The 13,201-nt window shown below is 35.0% G+C and overlaps 1 protein-coding gene across 2 annotated transcripts in view; it reads right to left on the bottom strand.

Moving 5' to 3' along the window:
* FBXL17 (F-box and leucine rich repeat protein 17) overlaps nucleotides 1–13,201 on the bottom strand; it is a 303,097-nt gene that overhangs the window by 101,167 nt on the left and 188,729 nt on the right. The gene's annotated exons all lie outside the window — the stretch shown is intronic.

Raw genomic sequence — 13,201 nt, forward strand, 5'->3', positions numbered from 1 at the left:
AATAAAACAAATGTGAATTTTCATTTCTTTATTACTGCGTAACTTTGGAAAGTTTCTATTGCAAGATTTAAGCTTTGAGAGTTTTCTTCTAGAGAAGAACTAAAAATGCACTGTAATAAGGACAAAAGATAAGAAAATGTAATTTTAAATTAATGTTTGTCTTTCTTCAATGATTATTACAGGAGTCAGCATTCATCAGGTCATGAAATGATACATGTCATTGGTGTTCCAATATGTTGCTAGAGAAGGCTTGTATAGGTGAGAAGACAGTTCATTTGTTTGCCTTGTCACAGCTATGATGAATTTGCAATGAAACACATAAGTTTTTTCTGTTAATCTCCTTGTTTGATTTCTTGTAAGCAAGAAAATTAGTATGAAAACTAAAATTGTCTTGTAAAATAGGAGCTTATTATATACTTGTGACCAAGTCTATATTAATGTTATGTTTACAACTGCATTGTTTATAGTATCACTCAAAAATATACTTCATAAAATATATTTTCAGTCCCATTAATGTAAAATGCACCACTGTTCATTAGGTCAGCTAACATGACTAGTGTGTTATCTACATACAGACATTTTTACAAGTGTATTTTATAGGATAAATTGTAAGAATTTCTTCTGATCCAATATATTCCTCTCTGATTTTCAGATCAATTACCCAATCATCTACTCTGCCTCTTAAATCATCACTCCTACAGTACACAAAATTAAATGACTTGCCAATTTTGAAAAAAATAGGTATTGCTGAATTTGTCATAACTTTTGGAAAATAAACCCACATCCTCAGGGAGCACTTACCACCACCAATAGATTATCTCCAATCTGATTTAACTGTTCATGCTGCCAATTTTAGATTTTAAAAGCAATCACCTAATTCTTATAGCTTACAATAATACAATAAATGAATGGTAGCCCTTCATATCTATTTGCCCCCTCTCTGCTTCCTTATTCTAAAATCTGGAATGAAAATTCACTACTACTAATAAAACAGCACGCCTCTGACAAAGTACCTTAATCATAGTTCCTTACCACTATTATGAATTTTCAACCCGTGAAAACTGTGAGAGCCTAATATTTAGAAAATTTTTGCAATGTTTGTCATTGGGAAAAGGTTGCCTTACTTTATGCATACACAAAGAAAGAAGAGAAATATTTAACATGGTAACCTCTGACATGGAAGAAAAACAGGGTGAACCTCCAGATTCTATAGTCATTTAAACCTGCAACTTCTCTGCTAAGGAAATTAGCAAGCATGACAGTTATTTTTCTTTCAGAAGTTACACCAGGACTATGCTTTTTAATATAAAATAACGTCAGAATTATACATTTTCATCAGGTTATTTTCCTAAAAACCAGATAAGATTTAGAGCATTAAACACATTCTACGTACATGAAAAACTTCTGTTCCTGTAAGACATTATTTTGAACAAGATACTCATCTTTGTTAACTGGCTTATCAAGATCGACCAGGCCATGAGAAAGATTTTTTAATTATTTATTCCAAAAAAATACTTCCTAATAATAAGACTTCATTGCTAATATTAGTAATATGAATAAATAAAAACCCATTATCCTTTATTAGATAGTATGTTCATTGGACATTTCAGCAAATAAGATATAATTGAAAAGTGAATGGACATTGCAGTTAAAAGCAGCTTTTATTAATTCTTATCACGTATATCATTTAGCAGAGTACTGAGATTATGAAACACTTCTCACCTTGGATAAAAATTCTGAACCTAGAAAAATATTTTGAAAATTTTATCTAGTGACTTTATAAATTTTCAAATTATTTCTGATAATTTTTACTTACTGAGACATAATTGATCAAAAATACAATAGAGCAATCAGTCTTTAACAATACTACCACAAGACAGTCAAGATGACATAAAAGACTACCTAATTTTCCCTACAACTTCAGTTACACAAATTTTCAATCAATCAGGGTCAAATTTGTATTATCTGCACATAGCCATATCTGCATGTGCATCCTTCAGTACTGTTATATACTTAAATCTCAGGATGTTGGCCATTCTCTGGCTTCAAACAAAATCTGTTCAACTGTGAAGAAAGGAAATTGTAGTTTCTGTCCCCCTTCCCATAAGGATGCCAGTAAATATTTACAAGCTTGTCTTAACAAATAAAGAGTGCTAGAAATGCAGTGTTTGAGAAGACATTTTAGACGCAGTCAGTCACTTGATTCCAGGAGCAAAGGACAAAAGTATTTGCCTGTGTGGCCTTTATAATGATATCCTTTAATCCTTCCAGATAGTGACAGCTCTAAGGGTTAAAGTTTTTTCAAGTGGCTTGAGTGACTCCAGTCCTGTTCTTAGTGACATCTTGGAGTCTAAATGAAATACTGTTCACTTTCTCCTAATGGGAAAGGAAAAACCTTCACAGTCTCTAGCTATTTCCATTAAACAGAAAAAAAAAGGCAAAAAATGTAGCTTTGACTGCCTCATTTCTTTTTGTCTTTTGAAAATATTAAAATCACTTAACATCTAAAAGAATGAGGTAATGACACATCTAGTTTTGAGAAGAAAGGCTGTAGATGTTATCTACCTGGACTTTAGTAAAGCCTTTGACACTGTCTCCCACAGCATTCTCCTAGAGAAGCTGGCAGCTCATGGCTTAGGTGAGTGTACTCTTCGCTGGGTAAAGAACTGGCTGGATGGCCGGGCCCAAAGAGTGGTGGTGAATGGAGTTAAACCCAGCTGGTGGCCGGTCACAAGCGGTGTTCCCCAGGGCTCTGTGTTGGGGCCAGTCTTGTTTAATATCTTTACCAATGATCTGGATGAGGGGACTGAGTGCACCCTCAGTAAGTTTGCAGATGACACCAAGTTGTGTGGGAGTGTTGATGTGCTTGAGGGTAGGAAGGCTCTGCAGAGGGACCTGGACAGGCTGGATCGATGGGCCGAGGTCAGTTGTATGAGGCTTAACAAGGCCAAGTGCAAGGTCCTGCACTTGGGTCACAACAACCCCATGCAACGCTACAGACGTGGGGAAAAGAGTGGCTGGAAAGCTGTCCAGTGCAAAAGGACCTGGGGGTGCTGGTTGACAGCTGGCATGAGCCGGCTGTGTGCCCAGGCAGCCAAGAAAGCCAACAGCATCCTGGCTTGTATCAGGAATAGTGTGGCCAGCAGGACTAGGGAAGTGATCATGCCCCTGTACTCAGCACTGGTGAGGCTGCACCTCAAATACTGTGTTCAGTTTTGGGTCCCTCACTACAAGAGAGATGTTCAAGTGCTGGAGCGTGTCCAGAGAAGGGCAACAAAGCTGGTGGAGGGTCTAGAGCACAAGTCTTAAGAGGAGTGGCTGAGGGAACTGGGGTTGTTTAGCCTGGAGAAGCAGAGGCTGAGGGGAGACCTTATGTAGGGAGACCTACAACTACCTGAAAGGAGGTTGTAGTGAGGTGGGGGTCGGTCTCTTCTCCCAAGTAACAAGTGACAGGACGAGAGGAAATGGCCTCAAGTTGCATCAGGAGAGGTTTAGATTGGACATTAGGAAAAATTTCTTTACTGAAAGGGTGGTCAAGCACTGGAACAGGCTACCCAGAGAGGTGGTGGAGTCACCATCCCTGGAGGAGTTCAAAAAATGTGTAGATGCACTTCGGGACATGGTTTAGTAGGCATGGAGGTGTTGGGTTGACGGTTGGACTAGATCATGATCTTAGAGGTCTTTTCCAACCTTAGTGATTCTATGATTCTAAGAAAAAATTCAAATACAGCTAAAATATTGAATTTATAATTTTTTTGTCTGCCTGCTATAACTTGCATAAATCAATCTAATTTCAGTTTTAATTTCTATTATCCTTTCTACAGATCATCCCCATGTAAATAAACTTGCAGAGACAGAAGAAACACTTTATATGGCCTCATTAGCCTCTGCTCTGTAGAGGGTCACACAGTACATAATTGTTAGTAACAACTGATTTCTTTACAACATAAGGAAAAATAAGAGTAGTTGTGTATTTATTGCTTTTACCTTTTAATCTTTGTTAAACTTGACAGCAAAGAAAAAGGTTAAAAGAACAAAATGAAATTAACCTTTTCTAGAAAGCAAGGATCAAGTCACGTTCATTCTGTTGTAATAATCCATCCGAATTATGTGAGATTATTGCCATATCTATCTTTGGAAGTCTTTATATTTACAATGTTGTTGAATTAGACAACAAAGAAGCCTAACCTTAAACACATCAGCATAATACTGGTAAACAAGAGATGCAAAGTTATTATTTAAAGCAGTAGCAAATGACAGAAGTGAGCAAAACATATAATTGAGCCCCAAAAAACTTGGGGACTAACCCCTATCTGTCAGGGAGCTAACATGATGCCTCTTGGACATGGTAACAGCAGCTGAGTGCCAAGGCAGAGAGATCTTTTTAAATCTCTTAACCCAAGGTTACTGAACAGGCTTTTATCAGCTCATCGTACTAATTTTAATAACAAAAAGACATGCAACATCTAGATGAAGTAGTGAAAGTTACAGGGACATAAATATTTCCTTTACATTTTTACTCCAAATGTATTAAAATATAAACATTCTTCCAGGAAGAAAAGTAATTTTCACACTCAAAATAACTTATTACCAAAAATGAGACAAGGGTTCATTAGCCAAGGAATAAAGAAATAAGACTATAATTAGAGCTTTGATAATATACAAGTCTGGATCAGAGCTGGCCAAAGATAAAATCTCTTCACTTCTTACTTTGTAAATGAGTATTATTTAGAACCACGTAAGACACGAAAATATCAAAACAGAGAACATGAAATACTTATTTTAGGAAGATACTGCGTATTCATTAAACCTGAAAATATTATCTAACAAATTCTTATGCCAAGCTTTCCCTAGAGCCTCTCAATATTTTATGAATGCTGTTCTCTGATAAAGTGATAGGCAATTCAGTTTTATTGCATTTGATTATAAAAGTAAGAAATTAATATCACACACTATGAAATTTACACTGCAACCAGGAGCAAGAAAAAGGCAAAGAGCAGAAATTGATTTCACATAAACAAGCCCATCAAACAATATTTAAAAAACCAAGAATATAACTAAAAACATACCTACCTACTGTTAATACAAAATAGAGTTAGAAGACCACAGATGTTTGTAAGACAAGTAGAGCTTGCTCAGCACTGTGATGTTGAACACATCAACATTCCAACATCCCAAAGTTCATTATGCTCAGAGACTAACAAACCTAAGATTCCTCTTATTGTTATAATTTCTAAAAATGTCTTCCTACTCAAAAAGCTAAACAAATCTCAAGAAGAAAAGGATATAACTATAATGTTGCTAAAATTTCAGCAATTCATATCAGGAAAAAACTCTCAATCTGGGTTACAGAAACTACGGAAATTTATCTACTAACATAGACTTGCATATGCTGCTCTTCCCACCTCATCTACATACATGAACAAAAAAATTACTTAAGTGTATAAACACTTACTGGTATAAACCTTCTCTGCAAACAAGTCTCTTCTTCAAAAGTAACAAAACTGCATGACTGAGACATAGATATGTCTACTGAGAACTTCAAATTTAGGCCCATCATCTTGACAGCTCCCATATATAAATCGTGCAATGAATTCACAAAAATAATAATAAATAAAAATAAATAAATAAAATAGATAAATAAATAAAAATAATAATAAAAAAAGACAAATTAGAAAATAAGTCATTCAAAACCCTGTAATTTTCTTCTCTTGGACAACTGCTCCCTACATTCTTTGACTTAAATGAAAGCTTAACGTTAATGAATTAACTGTGCAAGCTTCTACCTGTAAGAAAGATCCTTGAGTTATGGAAAATAATTGTCTTTTCTATATACATACACAGCTTTTATGTTTTTGGTCTAATTGTAAAAACATTGGAAAATCATATTTGTGACAACCAAAAGGAACTAATGAGAAAATATGACTACAGTGTTTGTGGTATAAGTGGTCCTGTGAGACCTTGTTACAGTCTGAGATGCTCTTCAGCCCCGAGTGAAGCTAATTGGAGTTGCCATATACTGGTTAAGAGATCACAGTTTGAGGGAGTGAGTTTCACTCACCATAGAGGTGTAAAAAACTCAAAACATTAACACGCTCCCTTGGTAAGATTCAAAATGAACGTCAGACTGTTTACATGGCTTCTTTGCATTTGACTGGCATACATTTGTCTCTAAGCAGTAAAGTGAACACCTTACTATCCTTCAAAATATAACCAAGACCACTACTGGGAATCAAAAGACAGTTTGGAAAGAACAAGAATGCTAAAATATACAGTGGGAAAACAGAAACCTTTCACAAAGAAATATACGGAGCTCCTCAAAAATTAGTGTTTCAAAGGTTAAATTCAGGCAGAAAATAGTAGCTGTGCATAAAATAATACTCTCAGTCACTGGTTTTGATGACTTAAACATTCCTATGTAAGGCAATAATGCAATATAATAACCAAGTCTCTCCCATAACAAAATGAAACCTCTTACCACAGAAGCACATACAGAGTCTTAAGAAACTGATGTAATCCGAGGCCTTCTGCACTCAGAAGGAATAATTTGAAGGCTAAAATAGTGAAAGGACTAACATTTTACTGAGAGATCTATAAAACCTTGTAAAACCTTGTAACAATAAATAATGAACGCCACACGCTGATGGACAGGTATTCTTGGTTCAGGATTTTCTTTTATTGATAATTTTATTTACATTATGACCAACATATCTCTTTCAATATATTTATTTTCTAATACTTTATACTAATAAGAGGCATGATTTTTACTTGTCTTTCAGTTATCCTGGTTTTTACTGCCATTTTAACATTCCAATCACATTCAAAATATGTATTTTAAAATTGTTTTTAATTTGAACACCAAGAACTGCATCTATAAAAAACAATATTAATCACAGAGCCAGCAAAACAGGGTAAGACTTCCAATCAAAAACACAAACTGAATTTGAAAAGCACTTTTTGTCTGGAGCCAATATGCAAAGTGTCACTAGTTATACAAGTTAACAGCAATTATCTTAGGGCAGTCATTAAGCTCTGATTAGCAGGGAGGTGTTCTTTAGAAAATCAATGGAATTTAAAATTAGGTTTACCAAACATTTTTGCCACTTACAGCACAGGAAAATAGATAAGCTTTTTTTCACACTGGAACTCACAAACTACAGAGGTAAGGGCAGACAAGTCCACAGTGTCTGCTTGTGCTCTGAGCTAGTCAGATGCAAGCAAGCTCCAATCAGAGAGCTACACAGATAAATTAATCAGCACTGTGCTTAAGCTATTATGCCCTGTCTTTCAGCAATAAATATCTGTTTTCAAATATTTATTAGCAGTCTTATCTAAAATTAAATGCCTTTATAATTCCTGTTAGCCTGACTGCATGTAAATCCAGCAAGCAATTAAGCCAAGAAAGGAGAGATTTAGCAAATAGTTTAATTCCACTATCTGACATTTACATGTAGCAGTATTCCAGGTGGCCTTTGGTTCCTTTCTGACTTGGAGGAACTAGATACCATAATGGATTTAACAGAAATAAACAACTATGAAAAATAATTTTATTCTAAAACTCTCATGGATCTGATTTTCCACAGCTAATCATGCTAAAGTCTGGAAGACAATTAGATGGTATCTCTTATTTTTTAAGAACTTTGAAATATTTTGGAATTCAGATTTGAGATGAAAAAAAACATTTGATACAGCACTTCAAATACAGTTTCTTAAATCCATTGTGGCAACTTGTCTACTGTTGTAAGCAAAACCAAGGAACTGTTAACTATCAGCAAGCCAATGCACTTTCCTTAGCAAGCATTATATTTTGTATTATACAAACAAATAAAGGCTTCATTCCTGAACTGTATCAGTTGTGCCTTTCTACTGGAAAACTGGTAAAGTACTTGCTTTATGGGTATGATACAGCTGGATTACTCTGCTATATCAGGGTACTGGTATAGAAGAGGAATTGTTTACATACATGTTGCTTCTTCACACAGTTAATGTCATGATGGCTTTTCCTAAGACAAGTGTAAAGGTAAATATCATAATGTTATCTACTTGCAAATGCAAAAATGTACAGATTTAGAAAATAATGACTGTACAGTAGCTATAGACAGGATTGAGAGCTGGAAAATTGTAGATTCTATTTCTATGCACATAAGCAAATCCTTGTGCATTCAAACAAGATACTTGATGTCCCACTACCTCATTTTAGTTTACATAAAGTGTACTGCAGTGTACAGAGAGGGTGTGGTGACATTCAGATGCTGAATGTGTGTTCTGGCTGATTCTTTAGTTGAAATGATTAGTAATTAATGCTGCATGTGGAAAGAAGTTCAGAGACAGACCACCACACATGCTGCAATTTCAGAGGAGTGTAAAGGAGAACAGACATTCAGGAGAAGGAAAGCCTGAAGTATTGCTATAACTCTCTCTCCCGCTACAAATCACACAAGGGCATACAATGGCACAGTTACACCATTTCTTGCATGGAAAGACTGGGCTTTGAGCAGGGGTAGCTTTACTTCTCCCTGGCCTTGTAGAGATTATATTTGCATCCTTCAGGCCTCAGGATTTTTCCTGGAGTGATAGTGGCCTCAGTTTTGGTAGACTTTTTTTTTTTTTAAAACAGTCTTGTGCCACCCCATTAAGGTATAGTATATAGAGTAAGAGTATTCATAATCCATTTGTTTTTATTGTATGCAAAATGGCCGCCTTTCCTCAAAAAAAGCTTCCAAGTTTAATAGTAAAAATAAGAAATGGGAACTGTACTGCTGCGCTTTAACTTCCCAAAAATGTTCTTTAGACTGTCCTTTTAGAATGCTTGGATAAACTTTAAAATACTTCTATAAAAATGAAAAAACTTGATAAAAGTTGATATAAAAAAACCTTGATATAAAAATGAAAAACCTGGTATTTTGAAAATAAAATATTCAGTGTTTATATAGCTCTGTACTTCTTGATCTCAGCAAGGACTGCACACATATCAAAGAAGATTTCACCACATTTGCTGCTCGGTTTTCATACCACAGAGGCTGACAAACACTTCAGCTGAGCTTTGCACATAGGCAGCTAAACTAATCTATCAAGATTTACCCTTTGCATCACTTTTTTACTTTTTACTTTCAATCCCCTTTGCATCACTTACTTTTTTCTAATCCAGATAAAACCCTAACCTCTACAAGCTATCCTTTAAAGACTATCCTTTCTTGAAATGACAGTGCAGATCACGGTCAATGGGTGATGTGGACTGAGAACGGACTTCATCAAGGGTCTCTCCCACTAACTTCAAGAAAACAGCAAAACCTCTGCCTCAGTTTCTCCTTTCCAAAATGGAAACACATTCTATAAATCCATTTTTTTATTGTGTGGTAAACAGTGGTGATTAAATATTGGTAAAGGCTCAGTTCTATGAAAACATAAAACCCCTATAAAAGTTTGATAAATATTCTCAATCCTATTCTTGGGAGCAGTAGTATTGCTAAGAGTTACCATGATCTAAATTTATATGAGATGAACAAGGTTTACAGGGAGAGGTAATCTGTTTCATTAGACAGTAAAAAAAGCAGTGTCTTTTACAGGACATAAGGAAGCTTTCTGCAAAACAGTCCTATCATCAGATCTGATCCTTCTCCTCTACTGCTGAAGGACATTCAAGTTTGTAGAGAATTTCTGCATATATAAAATGATGATAGAGCAGAAGAAGAGCCAAGATAATCAAAGAGGAAAAAAATAAAATCCAGTACTCATCATAATTCATATATCTTTGGAATTGATTTGGGGTCCAATTCTCTTTATACTTTAAGAATTAGAGCAAGTTGGTAGATCTGTTACATTAACTTAATGCTGCTGATGTTAGTAAAACTGATGAAAGAAATCAAACTCAATGCCTTTTTTGGACAGATGTTACAAAGAAGAGAGATTAAAGAATGTGAGCAATAACTGAATTCTACAGTTCTCAGGCAAGGCCAGTATGCTAAGATCTCACCCAAGGGGTAGCATCACAGGAAAGCTTGTATGTGAAATTTGGTATATTTCATACATTATATGATACCAGATATTCTTAGTATACAAATTTTAGCTGAGACAAAAAACCTCCATGCCTACTAAAATCTTAAAAGACTTGATTTGCCATGAAGTACTATATAAATCTTGATAAGAATGCCAAGGTTCTTAGAAACTTCACTTTAATCTAGAGAGAATGCACTGAGATAGCAATGACTTAAAAAAAAATGCTTAAAAGCAAATTTCAGAACCTCTTCATGAAATGATTATGAATTCCTTTCCATAAGGCTATCTGGCTAGCATTTCTATTACTGTACACTGCTTGGACAAAGCAACAAAAAAAAAGCTTGATGGTACTGCCTGTGCTTTGTATGAAGTAAAATTACCTGCTTTTAACTCAGACAAGATATTAGCAAAAATAGTAGAAACTGGAAGAGCAGTATTTCTTTCTGTGTGTCATAATCAGGTGTCATGATCAATTAAAGATGTGTCATGATGTCACATAGATGACACTAAGGTGTGTCATCCATGTGTCATGATTACTTAGAGATGTCCCTGTTCTTGCAGGGGTGTTGGACTAGATGACCTGTAAAGGTCCCTTCCAATCCAAAGCATTCTATGATTCTATGATTCTATAATCTTAGTAGATTGGCAATTATATTCAGTAAATACAATTTTAATACTACCTAATAATGTATGAACTTCACCTAATATTATTCAATTCTTATAAGTACTTAACAGAATAACTTTTCATGTAATCTTATTCGAAAATAATCCGGCTAGACAGAATACTAGGATATACTGTGCCCTTTTAAACTGTAGTGAGAAAACATGGCAGTTTTCAGCAGCTGGAAAATTCATAACTGAGCAACTACAAACACAATGAAATGAAGGAGACATTTGTTTGTGTTCCTAATTTAAAGTATCTCCAAAAACCAATCAGAAAATTAGTCTAAATTGCTCTTGTAGGTAAAAATAGAAAAGTTTCAACAGGTAGGCTAATTCATAGTTAAAACCTGTAAACTAAAACTAAACCTTAAGAGATATACCTAAATCAAGGACTTGCATTTTCACATGGCATGTATGTCATTTGGAAAAATTAGCTTTATTAACTGAGCCTGAAGGGTGATCCCTGTGACCACTCTGAATCTCACAGAAAATGCACAGTTTCCCAGGCAGTTATGCAGCAACAGAAACAATTTTTGGCACCTTGAACATCCTTGCAGAATTCAGAAGTCCAAAAGCACATGAAGACTATAAATTAGCTTTATATAATGTGATGACAGATGCTTTACACAGTAAGATATAAGTGAATAAACTTTTTTCAGTCCCCCCTGTCTTAGGGTCCCCTGAGTCTTGTTGAGATGGTTCTGATTTTGTTAGGGCATTGAGCATGCTGGTAACTATTTATATTTGGTGTATCATAGCATTGTTTATATATTGTTTTAAAAGAAACATCACTTAGTGTTATCTGCCTGCACTTAGATCTGCAGACAGCATTGTCTCATGGCTACCCCAAAAGCTATCTAGCTGTTAAAATGTAATAAATTGCCACCCAAAACAAGAGAAAAAAACTTAAGAACAAGTAGAAGGATTTTGACTGAGATTTTATGAGTTTGCTCATTTTTTCTTCCTAATCTACCAGAAGCATTTAACAAATTGTCACACCCAACAGTTCATATTATCTTCTAGCTGAGTTTCTCTGTTCATTGATGTAAATATCCTAAATCTTGACAGTCTAAGTTTAGATGTCTTTCTGGCAAGCCTCAGCTAACTTTGCACTGAAACAGAACAGAAATAGTCATCTAATTCCTTAATGGCATCTCAGCTATGACAGTGATTATTATTATGTTCTGCTGCAAGACAATCAGAAACAGCTTCAAATGATTTCTTAAATTGATCCAACTGGACCCACAAGGGTGCAACTGCCTAAACCATTAGAAATTATGTAGTCAATTAAAATCTACATATCCAAAAAGCCAAGGAAATTTCCATGGGTTGTATTTTTGCCTCTCTGGAGAACTCAGGCAAGAATTCTGTGATGTATTCATAAATCATTATACATAACTATCATTCCATAGAATTTTTAAAAAACTATTGTTAATAAAATATAAAAAATCTAAGAAATCACTTAACTGCAGATCTGTCTTGCCTTACCTTCCTGGAGTAATATATTTAAATTAGGGTTAGAGCAAGCCACATTTATTTCATTCACAACTTTAAAGATATACCTTTTCATTCTAAATATATTGCATTAAATAAACGTTGCTGAAGGTTGAAGCTTTCCAAGGAAAGGACAGTGTTACCACATTAGTCTTAGCTCTAAAACTTCGCTGTCACTTAAACCAGGTCAAACAGAGTTGGAATTGCCAGTCTCTCTGTGTAAGAAGTCATTTCTGTATAAAAGTAACACATGCACATTTCTTCACTCACCAGGGAAGATGGGGGAAAAGCAAAGTAACTAGTGTGTGTGCTTGATAGAAACAGTGGGGGGTAGGAAAATGTTACATATTTTCCATATGTGCAACTTTGAGAAATCACAGAAGGAATAGTACTAGAAGACATAAACTCACTTAGCTGTCTGGAAATAAAAGTGCAAAGCAATCCAGACAGCAGAAGCATGGTGATGGTCAGCTGGAGCAAACATGTCCACCATTCAACACAATGTTTCAGTTTATTACGAAATTAATTCAAAGCAGATACTGTTTGCCAAAGTTGTTCTGACATCTATTGTGTTCAGAATTTCTGTGGCTGCCACCGCATTTTCTGTACCTCATTAGAAAAACTGTAAGAAGAAATCTCTAAAATAACATAAGCACATTCTGTACTTCAAGAACAAATACTGTGTCAGAGGACACCTTGTTTTCAGTAGCATCCACTGTGTACTAAGATATTCACAGGTTATACTGACAAAGATAATTGGAAAAGATTATGCTCTCACTCTCCTAGTTCTGATTAAATTACTAGTTTTCAAGGTTCACATGGAAGCCTCAAGTAATTCCTGGATTATTGGCAGAACACATAAAGGAGTTTGTTAGTCTCATTGCTAGACATAGTACAGTAACATACTATAAATTCAAATTGTCATCTGGATAAAAGTCTTCTTTTTATTCTTACTAATCTGCCTGTACCTAAGATAGATGCAGGTAAATTTGAGGTTGTATTTGTCTTTAGATCCCAAAATTTACAAGAGGCCTGAAAACTTGTTTTC

The sequence above is a fragment of the Mycteria americana genome, chromosome Z, assembly GCF_035582795.1.
Source record: "Mycteria americana isolate JAX WOST 10 ecotype Jacksonville Zoo and Gardens chromosome Z, USCA_MyAme_1.0, whole genome shotgun sequence".
Classification (NCBI taxonomy): Eukaryota; Metazoa; Chordata; class Aves; order Ciconiiformes; family Ciconiidae; genus Mycteria; species Mycteria americana.